General features: G+C 32.1%; 1 pseudogene; it reads right to left on the minus strand.

Annotated features, from left to right (window-relative positions):
* Nucleotides 1–7,884: 7,884 nt before the first annotated feature.
* LOC144834457 (uncharacterized) lies at nucleotides 7,885–16,430 on the minus strand (annotated as a pseudogene).
* Nucleotides 16,431–17,168: the final 738 nt, after the last annotated feature.

The following is a 17,168-nucleotide window of genomic DNA, read 5'->3' on the forward strand; positions in this document are numbered from 1 at the left end:
GTAATGTTAAAGTTAATTTTTACCCCCTTTCCTGTAAAATCATTGAATCTAGTCAGCTCAACGCAACAATTTGTGTATGTGACATCATGGCGGCCATGTTGAATTTCATTTTTTACCAAATCAAGGATAAAAACTGCTTTTCAATAAGAAATTCTTACAAAATAGCAATGTATAATGACAAGGGTACGTATAAAAATGAAAATATCAAGGTTTATAAAAAATGACACACAAAATCGTAGAAATAACGAAAGTTTACTTTGATAAAAAACTAATATAGAACCAGTGAGGTAAAGCCGAAGGCTAGAGGGCGTACTCCAGACTAAAAAGCGATTCCAACAGGAGGGGAACCAACAAGATTGCGGCCGTAAATAATAATCTAATATAATACATTAAGACAACATAATTACAACACATATTCTTGTCAAAGCACAGTGAAGTTTTTATAAAATTAAATATAATTATTGTTAATCGCAATAGCATGAATAATGTCTTGGTAATCTAGCATTTTTTGTATACGAGGATCATATAGAATGCGTTCCAGTTATATGCTTAACGCACTGCGTTGTGTATCGTTCTCACCAACACAGGCGTAGTAGTGCGTACTGCGTAGGGCATATCTGATTGGTCAATTGCAGCCGCCATCTTGTTGGTTCCCTCTCCATGGAGAATCACTTTTTGAACTGCTATAACATTGTTCATTGCGATCTAGCCTTCGGCTATATAAAATCTTTGTATAGAATTGAAACTGAAATCAATATTCCAAGTCGGTATTAAAAACTATAGAGGGCCCATGTTTTACTGGAAACTATTTTTAATGAATTGAAAATATATTCAAGTTTATCTAAAACATATAGGGTGCTGTATATTATTATACAGATATTGACTGCTTAGAGGTTAACTATAAGATTTGACATCCCCGAGGGAATGATATTATGTTCGAGGGAATATATATTTCCCGAAGCGCCAGCTGAGGGAAATATATAATTCCCGAGAACTTAATATCATTCCCGAGGGGATGTCTAATCTTATATTTTACCGATATAAAAGGCGATATCTGTTATATTACATAGCCAACAACAAGTAGAATATCTGCTGGGTCGGGTAGTTAGGCTAGGCCTCCTTTTGTATTGTATGTAAACAAGCCTGCCTAGACACCTTACCTTGCGAAGAATAATAATATACAGATAATTACTAATTAATGATTCCTTGCAATAAAATATTCACTAGCCTAGGTCGTTTAAATAATAACAGAAGAATTTCCATCAATAACCCTACATTAATAATAATAATAATATTATTATCAGGTAGGCCGAATAAATAATAATTCGTCTTTCGAGCCAAATCACCGAATGTTCGCCACGTCGCGCGCGTACCGAGTTACCACTGTGAATATTAACCAATCACAAACGGTCTTTCATCACATCTAGGGAGGACTAATAACAAATGAGGGCGCTATGTATGCATAGTTTAAATAGTTTAGTTGGTTAATTTCTTCAAGCAAGTTCCGTGGCGCAGCGGATGAAGCGTTGTCTTGTGATGGAGTGACAATTCGTCGCAAGTTCAAGACGCAGTGGATGACTTTTGTTTATCTATCGGCAAACGCGAGCGTTGTCACACGACAATTACACAGTCAATATCATCGTACTCGAGAATTTGCTGGATTTTATATGTTTAATGACAGGGGACAAGATAATTACGCGAAAATTACTCAGTCAATATCATCGTTCTCGAGGATATATACGATTTACGATCCTCGCAGCGGTAGTCATGTGATGCAGTTTCAACCAATCACGTTCACGTATTTACATAGGCTATGTAATATTATACAAATATTGACTGCTTAGAGGTTAAATATAAGATTTGACATCCCCGAGGGAATGATATTATGTTCGAGGGAATATATATTTCTCGAAGAGCCAGCTGAGGGAAATATATAATTCCCGAGGGGATGTCTAATCTTATATTTTACCGATATAAAAGGCGATATCTGTTATATTACATAGCCAACAACAAGTAGAATATCTGCTGGGTCGGGTAGCTAGGCTAGGCCTCTTTTTTGTATTGTATGTAAACAAGCTGCCCAGACACCTTACCTTGCAAAGAATAATATACAGATAATTACTAATTAATGATTCCTTGGAAATAAAATATTCACTAGAGCCTGTCGTTTCAATAATAACAGAAGAATTTCCATCAATAAGCCTACATTAATAATAATAATGATTATTATTATCAGGTAGGCCGAATAAATAATAATTCGTCTTCTTCGATCGAGCCGAATCACTGGATGTTCAGTGCGTCGTGCGCGTACTGGTTACTACTGTGAGTATTAACCAATCACAAACGGTCTTTTATCACATCTAGGGAGGACTAATAACAAATGAGGGCGCTATATGTGCATAGTTTAAATAGTTTAGATGATCAATTTCTTCAAGCAAGTTCCGTAGCGCAGCGCAGGAAGCGTTGTCTTGTGATCCGGTGACAACTGGTTTATTTCTAATAATGTTTGGGTAATAAAAGAGGATAGTAGGCATGTTTAATCAATCAATATTTATTATAATCAATAATATTATACAAGTACAATGGAAACTGTCTATAAGAGGGTAAAATACAATGAATACCAGTAACATTATACAAATTTAGGACTCAAAAGTATGTTTTTTAATTGAAAAAAAAACAATTATTGTTATTATCTATTGATTTTATAAACCTGTTATTGAATAACCTTATTATGCGTGTAAGGCTCCGAAGTATCGTGCATTCACCATAATTTATATGACATAATAGAGGCTTCCATGCCATAATTATGTAATGTGACAATATTATTGATAATATTAATTATAAGCCTATGAGATTGGTAAGGTATATCAAGGAAAAAATATCTGTGGGGAGGCCTACGTTACCCTTTAAATACTATCAGTGTTATTTAAAGTCATGTCACACCGAAACTCGCCTCAAATAAATGTATTGACAATTAAAATGATTAAACAACAGTTATGAAAACATGACAATAATTTGTATGTTTGTATATTAAAAACAAAAAATTGTTGTTGTGCTTTGCCATTGCGATTCCATGTTTCGTTGTCGTCTATCCCTACTCGTCGTGAGAGGCGCCCTAACTCGAACGGTTCTCTAATTTTTAAGCGAAGTGACATCTTCCTACTACACTATCTTTGGAATAATATAACGATGCAAAATACTAAACACAACACAAGACAAACCAACTAATATTTGCTGCCCTCTATCTGTTGGATATTTGGCTGTTGGTGGCGACCTTCAATTTGAAAATTGGGACCTACCTATTGATTTTTGCCTAGGAGCCTTACTGGCCGCATTTTATTTTTCAAAATGGCCACCAGTAAATTGGAAAATTATATGTATTTGGTTGCAGAAGTATATATACAAATGAAACAGAAAAACATAGGTAATCATGGTAATTGAATCATATTTTAGACATATTACATGGCATCGGTCACTCATTGTAAAGATGGCGGCCAAAATTTAAAATGGCCGCCAGTAATCTGGAAAATCTTATTTTTCTGCTTGTAGGAGTCGCATATAGGCAAATAAATTCAAAATGGCGGCCAAAATTCAAAATGGCCGCCAGTAAACTAGAATATTATATTCCGTTGCCCGCATATATATGAAAATGAAGTAGCAAACAATGGATAATTGATGTAATTGAAACTGAGAAATAGTATGTTACTTTTAGGAATAGCTACAAAAATTATAAAAAGTTGTTAAAAATTACATAAATAATAAGAAAACAACAAATATCATGTCATGTATTGCAGCCATCTTTCATACAATATGGCTAATATTAAATGCAATACTCTATAGCACTGTAAAAGCAAAGCCATTGTTTTTATGACAGTAGTGGCCACTCAGAAACTTCCTGCTTCCTGATTGGCTGAAAGTTTCCTCACATATATTTGTTGTGGAAGTTGAATGGTAAGAGTTTGTATAGTTTTTCTTTCTTTTTCAATAACTTTACTACAACTACTTTTACTATAGTATTGTTATTACTGTATTTATAAATTTATTAATAATATATAAACATGCCTCAAATGTATACTAGGCCAAAATAGTACCACTACACTTAAATTGAACGTTTTAGATTTTAAATAAGTTTCTATCCTTCACATTCCTTTATATTTTTATTATTATCTATACTAAAAAACCATTCCTAATCAAATCGTCCCTAATTACATAAACGTCTCCTAATCTTTCTTTAATATAAATGTTTCCCATAAATAATCAAAACAATTTTATACCTATCTACAGGTAGACTATCCTACACATAATCTAATTTAAATGATATTTACTTTTTTACATTTTTTACCCTAAAATCCTTGTCACTATACATTAACATTATATTCCCAAACCATAACCAAGTATATGAAGTTTATATCTAAATTAATTTTCAATTTAACGTCAATTTTAATTAATATCAAAACCAGGTTTATGATTTTTCTCACATAATAACTCATACAGATTTTGTACGCGTTCCCAAACCACCTTTGTCAATTTGATACTACATTCCAACATGCGCACATAGCAAACCTTCGAACTTGATCTTAAACCTATAATAGTTTCAACATACCTTTATTTCAATATTATCTTAAGCCAATACAAGGTGAGACTAAGTAATTTATATTTAGAATTATTTCATACCAAATAGTTAAAAATATCGTTTATTTTAAAACATAAAATGTAAAGGAATTACGTAAATCCTATATAATATTTTTCAATACTTTTTATGTTCTGTATACACAGAAACAAGAACGTAACTTTTACTTTCAATCTCCATCATCTAGAAATTATAATACTGTGAACAAGGTGAGACAATATAGGCCTAGGCCTATACCTAGTTTAATTCTAATAGAACATTAATTCTAAACCGCCCGGTGATATACTGAAATTTAATTAATTAATTTGAACCGATAAAGATGACGAAATCTGTGAGAATGAGAAAAAGACTCGGTTGGGGCGACTTTTTCTCATTCTCACAGATTTCCTCATCTTTATCGGTTCAAATTAATTATATATATACTCCTATCTCTACTGGTAAAAGGAAAAATTATTAACGTTAGGTGAAAAAAACTTTAAATGTTTTCACACACAAATTTCATATTATGGGTCATCAGAGATCATTGCCACTTAAAAATCTTTCAGAAAATTCTGTAGAAGTTTAATTTCAATAATATTACAAAGATATACAAAAAAACGGTTTCTCCTTTACGTTTTCATATCCCTAGTTGCACCATAAGGAAAATGTCATATTTCTCCTTTTTGGTGTTTTATTTCCACCTAAAGGCACTTAAACAAATAAACTATAAATAAGGTCTCTAAGGAGATTCTTGACTGTTTTTACTTAATACAGTATTATTAATAAAACAAGGCCATATACATGGCTGCAGTCGCGTTCTCAAGTTAGTGTTTACCGACCGACCGACCAACCGACTAAAAATATGGCACATGGCGTTTCATACGTATAATAATCAAAACGTCGACTGGTGGAAATAAAATAAACCAAATTAACAAAGATTTGGGGCAGGTTGTTGCTGACCTCTATAGAGATGCTATGTAAAGAAGTTTGTGGGTTAAAGGTTCAAATTTATTCTTTTATTATAACCATTACTTTATCTATATATAAATTTACGTAAGGGCAAAATTCGGTAAATCGCGCGTTATTTCTAGAATGTTTACTCGATGGTATATAAAGTTGGTTAGAATCTCGGTACTGATTTTAACCACCTGATGTAACCCTGTTTACTAATTAAATTTAGTTAGATAATTAGTTACTGACAATTAAAACGAATTTAGGTTCAACGATTTGCCCCAAATAGGGGTGTTTTCCGATAGTGGTATACACTGTCTAATGGATGTCCTCATGAAAAATACCTGCACACAATAATACGAGGATACTTCGCATTTTCCTATCTCCTCCTACGATAATTGTTTTTAATAGCTGAAAACCGGTTGAACAGCTCGAGTACAGTATCATAATAAGACAGGCCGATTTTCTTTAAAAAATACTATTTTGATAGATTTAATATGCGTTTATACAAATGTATTGATTTCGTTGAATGGAACATTCCAATCTCTCAGACTCCCAGTTTGTAGGTAAATTTATGAGCCCTTGGTTTAACAGAAGTAGGTAAATTATGGGCCCTTGGAGAATAAAACTTATATATAGTATTGCAATACTTTGACAATATTGTAAATACTGTACGTATTAACCATTTTTGGTCGCCATTTGAATCGAAATTGTCTTACTGTGAATGTGGTTACTGTTAGATATATAAACAAAATATACAAAGAACATTTATTACTGTGACTGTGGGTAGATTACATTGACATTTGCTTCTCAAGGTTTTTGTATTAATTAATAATTATAAAAAATATAAACGTCGTAGTGGTGTATCGTTACATGTACTTTACTATTTCAATCGACTATAACAGGGACAGTTTTAAAAAAGTATTATAAATCGTAAATGTTTTACTGTGTTTAGTGGTATAGTATTGATAGGCCTATAAAACATTTAAACCAATATTTCGTTACTGAGTGGATAGAGAATATTATTTAAAAATTGTTCTTCCCATCCTCTTCCCCATCCCTCAACTCTAATGTTATATACAAAACACAAATTGGGTTTGTTTAAATGAGTTCAAATAAAAAAATTTGACTCATTTTTAAGACAAGGCCTAATTCCCAGGGTGCTAATTTTACATAAATCATTGTGTCTATTTATTCCTTTCTGTAAACGACAATGTACAGTCTATAGTCCTGCGGTACGTACATTTTTTACGCTGAAATTACTGTGTATTCGAGAACCATCTGTGGACACGACCTAGATGGTATGCGAGCGAAACGAGCGTACTATCTAGTCTAGTCAATTATACAAAAGCCAGAACACAACTTTTGTTCTTCAATTTGGATTTATTAAATCAATCATTTACTTTAACAAATTTCAAGTTAAATTTACACAAGCAATGAACCATTGCGTTAGCAACATTTAAAACTCATTGATTGAGTCATTTTGTTTGTTAAGAGACAGCAAGCAAAATTGTTTGATAATGATATATATAAATAAGGAAGTGTTTCCTGTCAACCTTTGGTACTTTGTATTTTGTTTGTTTGTTAATTTTAATCATTTGTTCTTGAGAATGGTTCCAATATTGTTTCTGAAACGTCAATCTTTTTTGTCTACAAACGTCTCTTAGAAATATCAAACATTGGCTGTTGAATAGTGTTGTAGATACAACAACACAATTCTACCACCATTTACGATCTTTGCTGTTAAAACTATTTCATTTTTTTTCCAATCCATTTTTTGGGTTTTTTCTTTTGGCAACTCCAACTTTTTCAAGTTTTAAAAAGTGAAGGGAGTACCAGCTCCACTTTTATACTTTAACTAATACCCCTTTCACACCAAAAGCAAAACTCCGGAGACACTCCGGAGCCCCGGTGCTGTTGAAGTGACGGTTAAAAGTGAAGGGAGTACAAGGTCAACTTTAACTTTAAACAAAACTAATAATATGATCTAGTTAGTTGATCGGGTAGCAAAAGATCAGGTGGTGGCAACGGGCTGGAACCCGTTGACAGCTCGTTTTTCAGCAAGAATCTTTCTTTATTGGTGCAGCCAGAGAGTTGTTACAACTTCCTGGTGCAGCAATATTGACATTTTGAAAAATTGAAATATTTTTTTGCAAAGCAGAATAAATAGTTTGAATAAAATTAAAAATCGTATTTTACCAGACAGTGCGACATTTATGATTATTCTGTAGCTCATGCATATAGCGGTATAATCTGTTTTTTTTTTACCATCCTATATAAACAGATTTTTAAAAAACTAATTCAAAAAAAGTTCAATAATGGCACTAATGAACTAATTCCTTAAAGGACAGCCCTTTACCAAGAGCCTTTTCATTCCTATCTCGTTTATAAACTTCATTCATGAGTTTTGTTTGCAATGTCTTCATGGAATGTGGGAAACTGTTATTCACTTCAAGAAATCGTTTAACCTCTCTTCTTCCTATAAATAATAAATAAAAAAGATTCTATTCCTATAGAATGCATACATAAAGTTATTTAATTTAATAATAATATTAATAAAGCGCTATTTACTGATGTTTCAAAGCACTAAAAGACCAACAAGAATTGTTGAAAAAGGTGAGATTTTAGAAGTGATTACAGAGATTTACACTGACGGATATGGAGTGGAAGCTGGTTCTAAACCAATGTGCAAAAGACAAGACATTTCGGCGACAGGACATTTCGCCGAAAACCATTTAGCCGACAGACAATTGACCGACAGACTATTGGCCGACAAGACACTTTGACGACAGGATACCGCCGATATTTTTTATGTACGAGTTTTGAATTGAATTTAGAACATTTGCATCACAGTCTCGTTACGTGAAAGAACACGTTTCACTTTTAGTAAAATAAAAATATGGTAGGTTTCTTAGGTACAGTATAAACCAATTCGCATGAAAAACACTCATATAACGAATCCACTCTGACACAACAATTTATAGGCCTACGTTAAACTAGCCTTAAGTTAAACTGTACCAGGCCTACAGTATTATCATTTTGTCAATTTGAAACTGCCAGTTCAGTTTCAATATTTATTTTTCTTGCTACACACATTGCTTTAAATTAATAATTTGTTTAAATTATTTACACAAAGTTATTCGATAATTATTAGTACTATTATAATCATTTCTGACGCAATAATACTGTTGTAATTATTTCACCATGCAAATATATTTGCGTTGTCGGACTAATTAATGAACAAACTAACTACAGTAATTACAAATTGTATTTAATATTCATCGCATATGACTAATAATAATCACTGTTTTCATGTAATTCCCTTAATTAAAATGCCTTTCACATTTTTTAAAATTTAAATGAACTAATTGGATGGCATCATTATTTCAAAAATTTAAAAAATCGGTAATGAATGGATAACGCTATAGAAACATTTAAATTTCATGTTAATTTAACTTCAATAATTATTGTTATGGATACAATTATAACACAATTTCAGGAAAAAAGTTTAATTATCATTTGAATAACTAAATGGTTAATTAGTAAGTAACTATTTATTTGAATTTTAAGTTAGCTGAATTTACTGTTTACAAATATGAAATTATTTGCTGATTCACATCAGAGTCTTAGCTGTTGGATTTTTCGCCATAAACATTGCCCGAAATGAAAGAGGCAACTATGTATATGTGCGTTTTGGAAAGTTAAATTGAATTGACTGTATTGCAGCCTGTTCAAAGTCAACAGTAACCGACAATGGGTCGATATGATTCTGCCGACCTAGGTACGCAAAGATTTGATCATAAGTTTCCTGATCTTTATTCCGCGAGAGAGTATACACAAGGGAAACAGTGTGTGTTCCATCTACAAGAGCATGTAATGTGTATAATTGATGACCTAATGGGGCACTGTCGAATGTTCCATCACAGAACCAGTGTCGTTGAGTAGAAAGAACACGAAGATTACTGTCGGTAGTGAATATATATATTTCCAATTGGTCGTCATAGAAAGCGAAAAACTCTTCTCCTTGATATGTTCGTTGCAGCTCATCGGGAATGTCATCCCCATCTGGCGCCTGCCTCTTGTCTAATTGCTGAAACGTCTTCACCACATAAATTCTTGCTGGATCTGCAAGATGACTGTGCTCACTTGGTGCAATTTTGAGGTGGTCTTTCTCGATTGACAGACGAGATTTACACACACGTCGCCGTTCACATCTCCAATAACTAGTCACATCCCTGGTCTTATTCGTCAATTTTGGGACCCAAGTTTTTCTCCATTTATTTACTTCCTATCTCTGAGATTGTCTCAAAATATAACCTCTCTCATGTATATGCAGACGATACTCAAATATATTTGTCTTTTAAACCCAGTGCCGTTGAAGTTGAAGTAACTTTTGAGTCTCTCACTAACTGTATTTTTTATTTAAAAGCTTGAAAGTCAAAAAACTTTCTGAAGCTAAATGAAGACAAGACTGAATTCATTGTGTTTGGTTCACCCCAACAAATGAAGAAATGTGAGGACCTCCAACTCAACCTCAGAGAATGTCACATTCATCAAGTACCCAATGCAAAGAACCTGGGTATTTTTCTTGACTCATCAATGAGTATGAGTAGGCAGATATCTAGAATCACCAGCACTTTTCACATGCGCAATATTAAGAGGATACGAAAATACCTTTCCAGAGATGCGATGGAGCAAGTGGTACACCTTTTTTTGCTTTTGGAAATCCTCTCCTTCATGGTATTCCTATGAAAAAATATACTCAGTGTTGTTATTGTATTATATAGCAATGTACAAGTTCTTGTGGTAGCACCACTCCAACTAGAGATGTGGACTCCATATGCAATTGTAATTTTCAGTTACATACCTGAAGACTTACTATTTAAAACATCACTTGTCTGTCAATTACTTCAGTTTCTATAAAAAAATATACTTAGTGTTGTTATTGTGTTATTATATGGAAATGTACAAGTTCTTGTGGTAACACCACTCCAACTGGAGATGGTGACACTATATGCAATTGTAAATTCCAGTTACATACATGAAGACATTCTATTTAAAACATCATCTTGTCTGTCAATTTCAGTTTCTATAACAAAAAATATTGCACAGTCTTTAAACACTTAATGTTTTATGTAATTGTTTAAAATTAGAATTTAAACCAATACCATAGTTTATTTAATCTTTGAAGAATTTGTAAATTGATATTAGACTTTTTAATTGAATTACTATCATGTAAACAGATTTTCATGTTTTTGATGTTTGTTACATACCACAAGACTTCCCACAATCAAGGTCATACAGTATTTTTCCTACCGTTCTTTGACAGCAAGTGGAGCCTGATAAATGTTAGTATTAGTTTCTTCTGAATGCCCAAAATGTTTGTATATGAAGCGTCTTTCATTATCAGGCACATCCATAAGAGCGAACAGGGTACTCGATGGCGATTCTTGGTTGCTGTTAAGTTGCTTGGTTTTTCCAATGAGACATGATTCTCGGATCCATTGGTTGATGGAAATAGATAAATGTTGTCACTCGAAACATTAGCTTGTTCTCGTATTTCTGTGCTTTCTACAAGTTGTAGTGCTTTGTGGGTGTCTTCAGGAAAGACTACAGGAACTAGGTGTTTTATACCTTTCCCAGTTTGATAGGCAAATTTTTCTGCAAGAATTCTTTCTTCCTTATTCAGTAACTGTTGTTTGTTTATTCAATTACCTTTTTTACTTAACATTAGTCTACTCGGTTCCCCTCCTCTCCTTGCATTGAACAAAGTGAGTCGGCAAACTAAAAGATCCCTAATCTCGGAAAACACATGATTATCTATGAAAAGTAAGTCATCTTGAACTAGGTCTGCAAGCCTGTTTATTGTGTAATCTTTCACCTTTCTGATATCGCTCTCCAAGGAAAGAGCTTCTGGGCGTCTTAATCTCTCTAAACTCCTAAAATCTAATAAAGAGATAGAAATATTTGGTATAACAGAAACATTTCTGAAAGATAATGAGGAAATAACAATTCCTGATTTTAGATGGATTGGAAAAAATCGATCATCTTCTTTTAAGAAAAGTCAAGGTGGGATTGGATTCCTACTAAAACAGAATATTAAAATAATTGATGATAATTTATTTGAAACCAAATCAGACGACCTAGAAAGACTTTGGATTAAGGTCCAACTAAATAATAACACTGAATCAACCTATTTTTTATGTGTAGCTTATTTCCCTTGTGAAGGTACTGATAAACTATTAACATGCAAATTATATTGTGAACTTCTTTCAGAAGTACTTTCAATACAAAATGAAGATATTAATGCAAAAATTATTGTTTTAGGTGATTTCAATGGTAAAATTGGAAATAACATCAAACAAGGAGATGATATAATTAATTATAACGGTAATGGTCTAATCAATTTTTGTGAGGATAGTAACCTAACAATATTAAATAGCTGTAGCAAATGTATTGGGAAATTTACATGGACTAAGGGTAATCATAATAGTATATTAGATTATGTACTTGTATCTCAAAATGTATATGATATTACTAAGGAACTTGTAATTGATGATCTATGTATTTATCATCTTGGTAGTGATCATAACATATTATTATTGGAATTAATACACAATACATTAGAAACAAATAGTAATAAACATAACAATGAGGATACTAATAAAATCATTTGGAACATAAATAGAGATACCAACTGGATACCATTCCAGAATGGAATTAAAGACAAATTAAAAAATTGGGACCCATCCTCATTAAATGCTAATGAGACATGGAACTTTTGGAAAAATAATGTTATATATACAGCCGAAAATACAATCGGTCAAAGAAATAACAACAGAAAACGCAAAATATGGTATGATGAAGAAATCAATATTTCTATTGAAAAAAGAAAATGTGCTTGCCGGGCACACCGTCTTTATTGTAAAACAAAAGATAGTGCGTCTTACAATCAACTTGAATGTGACTCACTATGGAATGATTATCAAGAGAAACGTAAAAATTGCAAAGCCCTAATTAAACAAAAAATATTACAAAAGAAAGTAAATAAATACTCTGAAATAATGAACAAAGGTGGCACACAATGCAAAGATTTCTGGTTAGAATTGAAAGGAAAACCTGTTAAAACTAATACTAATTCTATATTAGTTCCTGGTACAGAGAATACTACAACAGATACAGATAGTATCAAAAATTCATTAAAATCATATTTTAGTAGTATTAACAAACAAAACCATAATACATTTAACAATGTTGATTATGATACATCTGAATTTGTAAAGTGTGACAATGACTTAAATGCACCCTCATTAAAAGACTTTATATTCTCATGTGATAGTGTAAAAGATGCCGTACTTAATTGTAAAAATAATAAAAGCCCTGGTTTAGATTTCATTACAAACGAACTAATGAAAAACGGTGGAGATGAAATAATAATATCCCTGTATAAACTATTTAAGAGACTATCAAACCTTGAAACAATACCTGATGAATGGAACATTGGGAAAATCATACCAATATATAAAAAAGGTGACTGTAGAGATTTAAGCAACTACAGAGGTATAACTTTAAACTCTACAGTATCAAAGGTTTACAATAGGCTTATCTCCCAAACGGTGTCGAACTTCCTTGAAGAAAATAATTTATTAGGTGAAGTACAGGGAGGCTTCTGTAAAGACAGAAGATGTGAAGATCACATTTTTATACTGAAGAGTATTATTGCTTGTCGACAAGCTGAAGGCAAGAAAACTTACCTCGCCTTCATGGATTTTAGTAAGGCATTCGACACTGTTTGGAGAGAAGGTTTATTTTACGCAGTTGCAAATATAGGAATCAAAGGTCAAATATTAAATATTATAAAGAACTTGTATAAAGATGTAAAAGGTAAAGTTTCATTTGGAGATTTAGAAACTGATGTTTTTAGTATTGATGAAGGGGTCAAACAAGGTTGCCCACTGTCTCCAATTCTATTCACTATTTATATAAATGAACTTAATAAGATAATTAAAGAAAGAGAATTAGGAATTAATATTTTTGACATAAATATTGGCAGTCTATTCTGGGCTGATGATATAATTCTGATTGGAGACAGTGAGCAAGATTTAGAATTACTTTTGGATGCAGCAAATGACTTTGCAACAAAATGGAAAATGGTGTTTAATTTTAATAAATCTAATGTTATTGTAGCTGGACAACGCCTTAATGAATATAGAAAATGGCCAATTGGTAATAACTTTATTAACGAAACTAATAATTATAAATATTTGGGGATGTTTGTATCGAGGAAAATAAAAGATACCTACCATATTGATGAAGTAGTTAAAAAGGGGAATAGAGTAATATCATATATAAAATCTATAATAAATGGGCAGGAAGACTTCAATAGAATATACTATGGTGATATTCTTTGGAAATCAATTGGTATACCAACCATAAATTATGCAAGCAGTATATGGTTATGTGATAATAAGAACTCTATAGAAAAAATTGAAAATTTACAATACCAAATGGCCAGATATTTATTAAAGGCACCCAGATATGTCGCAAAGGAAGCTCTATATGGTGAACTTGGCTGGCAATCAGTTGAATCTATACAGTTGGATAGAATCTTAACATACTTTTATAGGCTAAAAAATATGGAAGAACATCGCTGGCCAAGATTACTATTTAGAGCTCTCTTTGTTCTTAAAGATAGACTCAGTTGGAAATGGCTCCAAAAGATTGAATCCATTTTAAACAAATTTGATTTGCAAATGTTTTTCAATATTGATTATTGTAATAAGTGGCTTAATGGTTTTAAAGAAAAAAATATTATAGAAGATAACATAACATGGTTTAACAAGGCTCAAACTAAATCATCCTTAACAAATTACTTAAGATATAAAAATAAACCTAAAATGGAAAAATACTTATTGGAAAAACGTAGCTACCATGCATCAAGTCTAAAATTCAAAGCTCGTTCTAACTCATTACCACTCGAAGGAAGAAAGGAAGCTTGGTCACCACAAAATCTAGGACCATGTTTGTTATGTAATTGTGGTGAAAAAGAAACAATTTATCATTTTGTATTCAATTGTACTAGATTAATTAATATTAGAAACTCAATATTTAAACAACTTAAAGAAGATCTATACAACAATGATTTGCATAAAATATGGGACTTATTCATGTCAAGCTCACCTGAACTTAAATATCACCTTTTTTTTGACGACCTAGAAATTCATGAAGAATATCAAATCCAATGTATAAACAATATTAACTATGTATTAGCAAGTAACATCTTTGACAAATATTGTAAATTATTTTTAACAACTGCATGGAAAGAACGCAACGAAATTTATAATATCCGTCCATAACATAATCTTTTACTTTTCGCTCAAATGTATTGAATGTATTTTTATAACCTAATGTGTATATACTTTTTAATGTAATAATTTATAATGTTTGTATTTGATTGTGTAGTAAGATAAGTCCATATTTATTTTTTTTGGTTTTTTTTGTTGCACATCTCTTGAGAATTGTGCCTCTGTTATAAAAGAGAAACAATAAAGTTATTATTATTATTATCTCTCTTGCCTTGACACATTGACTGCATTCGTCCCAGTTCCAAATATGATGTTTTTTTCAATTTCAAGTACTGTTAAGAACATGTCTATTTCAGCTGCTTTTCCATCTTCATCTTCAATTAGATAAGTACCTTTCAAAATTTTACTTGTTGTTTTCAGTAAGTAATAGATACCTGAAATAAAGGTATATTTACTTTTAATGAAAGATATATCATTTCAGAAGTCCACATTGGCTATTGCAAGACAGATGTAGAGGCTGTTATAGTCTGAAACTTGAAAAAAAAAAATGTATCATCTAGACAAAATATGTGGACCTTATGTAATTTTGGGAGGTAGCCTACATATTGTCTTATTACAGTGTCACTGAGGTTTTAAAGACCGCTATTTATTGGAATTTGAGATGCCTGTGGTATGGTATTTTGGGAATTATTTTATATTAAAATTAATTGGTGTTTTTTAACAAGCATATTTCACAAATATATATAGCTAGCAAAACAATGAATACATCACTGACAGCCGTGCTTCCTTGATCATTAAAAATATTAGGATCTACTTTTAAACCTACTTTGTTTAAGGCCAGCTTTAATTGAACCAGTACTTGAAATTGTGTAGTTGTTAATTGCTTCTTCTGTGTGCTTGAAATTGTTACTTCTGATAATATCTGAAATGTTTTCTTATTTTACAGGACAAGTTCCCATGCTTTCTTCATCCTTTTCAAGCTCTGTATACAAGTGAGCCAACTTTCGCATATAACTCGTAACTGATTTTCGAACTTCAGATTTTTTGTCTACTTTTTTCTTTCCTTTCTGCCACAATCTGTTTCCTACTTGAAGTAATGCAACATCTTTCTTAATTTTATCATACATGTCTGTACGATACAATTTCGTCATGAAGTTAGTATCTTCTGTTGCTTGCTCAGTGATATCTACAATATCACTACTGGTTAAATTTCTTTCATTATTGTTATCATGGCTAACTGCAGATACTCTGGTAGAGGTATTAATTTGAATTTTCCAAACAGATTTAATCAGAATATCAAGGCTTTGTTCATCACTTGAACAGTCATCACTGCTGTCTGGTACATATAATATATATATATATATATAAAATTTTCATTTACAGCAGGTATTTAATAAAGAAAAAAAAGAGTTTTAAAGTTTGGCTGTCAAAAATAATTCTAACTCTGTATTCTTCCAAGGGAGTTCTTTAATACCATAATCATACAAAATTTCAGAATGACGTCGTATATTTTTTAATGCAAATAGGCAGAGGCTTGGAGTGTTTCCAAAGCTGACAACTTTCATTTTTGCAAGTCTACCCAGTCGTGATGTTTCCTCTGTTGAATCAATACTATGGAGATAAATTTACAAAATTAAACTTTTTGTTATATAATTAGATGGTCTTAAAAGTTATGGTTAGTTTTATTATTTAATTCCTCACTGCCTGACTGCTGTTTTTGTGTATCGTGACTTCTACCTAACAGATGATCAACAAAGTTTTTTAACCTTTTTTGTGAAAAGGGGCAGAAGAGTGGTGGTGGATGGTCATGTGGATCTGGCTAGGTGATTAGTTTAGAATAGAATTTTAAAAATGAAAGATGAGCTTCAAAATATACAAAGGGTAATCTGTTGCAAAGATTACAATTAACAACAATCTGGTATATTAATTTATTAAAATTATTATGTAGAAAACCGAAGGTGAGCATATAGACCAGGAGCCCAGAGGGGTCAACCTAGCTGGAAAGTTAACCAATTTCTATGCATGTGGCAATTATCTACGTACATATCAATGTATGGAAATGACAGTCTGGCGCGTTTCTTTTGGTGGGTGTGGCTAGGAGGGACATTGTAAAGGGTAAAAAAAATGAGCTAGATCAGCTGAAAAGTTAACCCCATGAAATATTTTGCAAATTGTTTGACATAGAGTGAAATATAAGGAATGGCCATTGCCAGACGATTTTAGTGGTGGGGGGTGCCTGCCAGACCCCCATTTCTGGAGGGCCAAAAATGAGCTAGATCAGCTTAAAAGTTAACCCTCTAAAA

The sequence above is a fragment of the Antedon bifida genome, chromosome 2, assembly GCF_963402885.1.
Source record: "Antedon bifida chromosome 2, ecAntBifi1.1, whole genome shotgun sequence".
NCBI classification, from domain to species: domain Eukaryota; kingdom Metazoa; phylum Echinodermata; class Crinoidea; order Comatulida; family Antedonidae; genus Antedon; species Antedon bifida.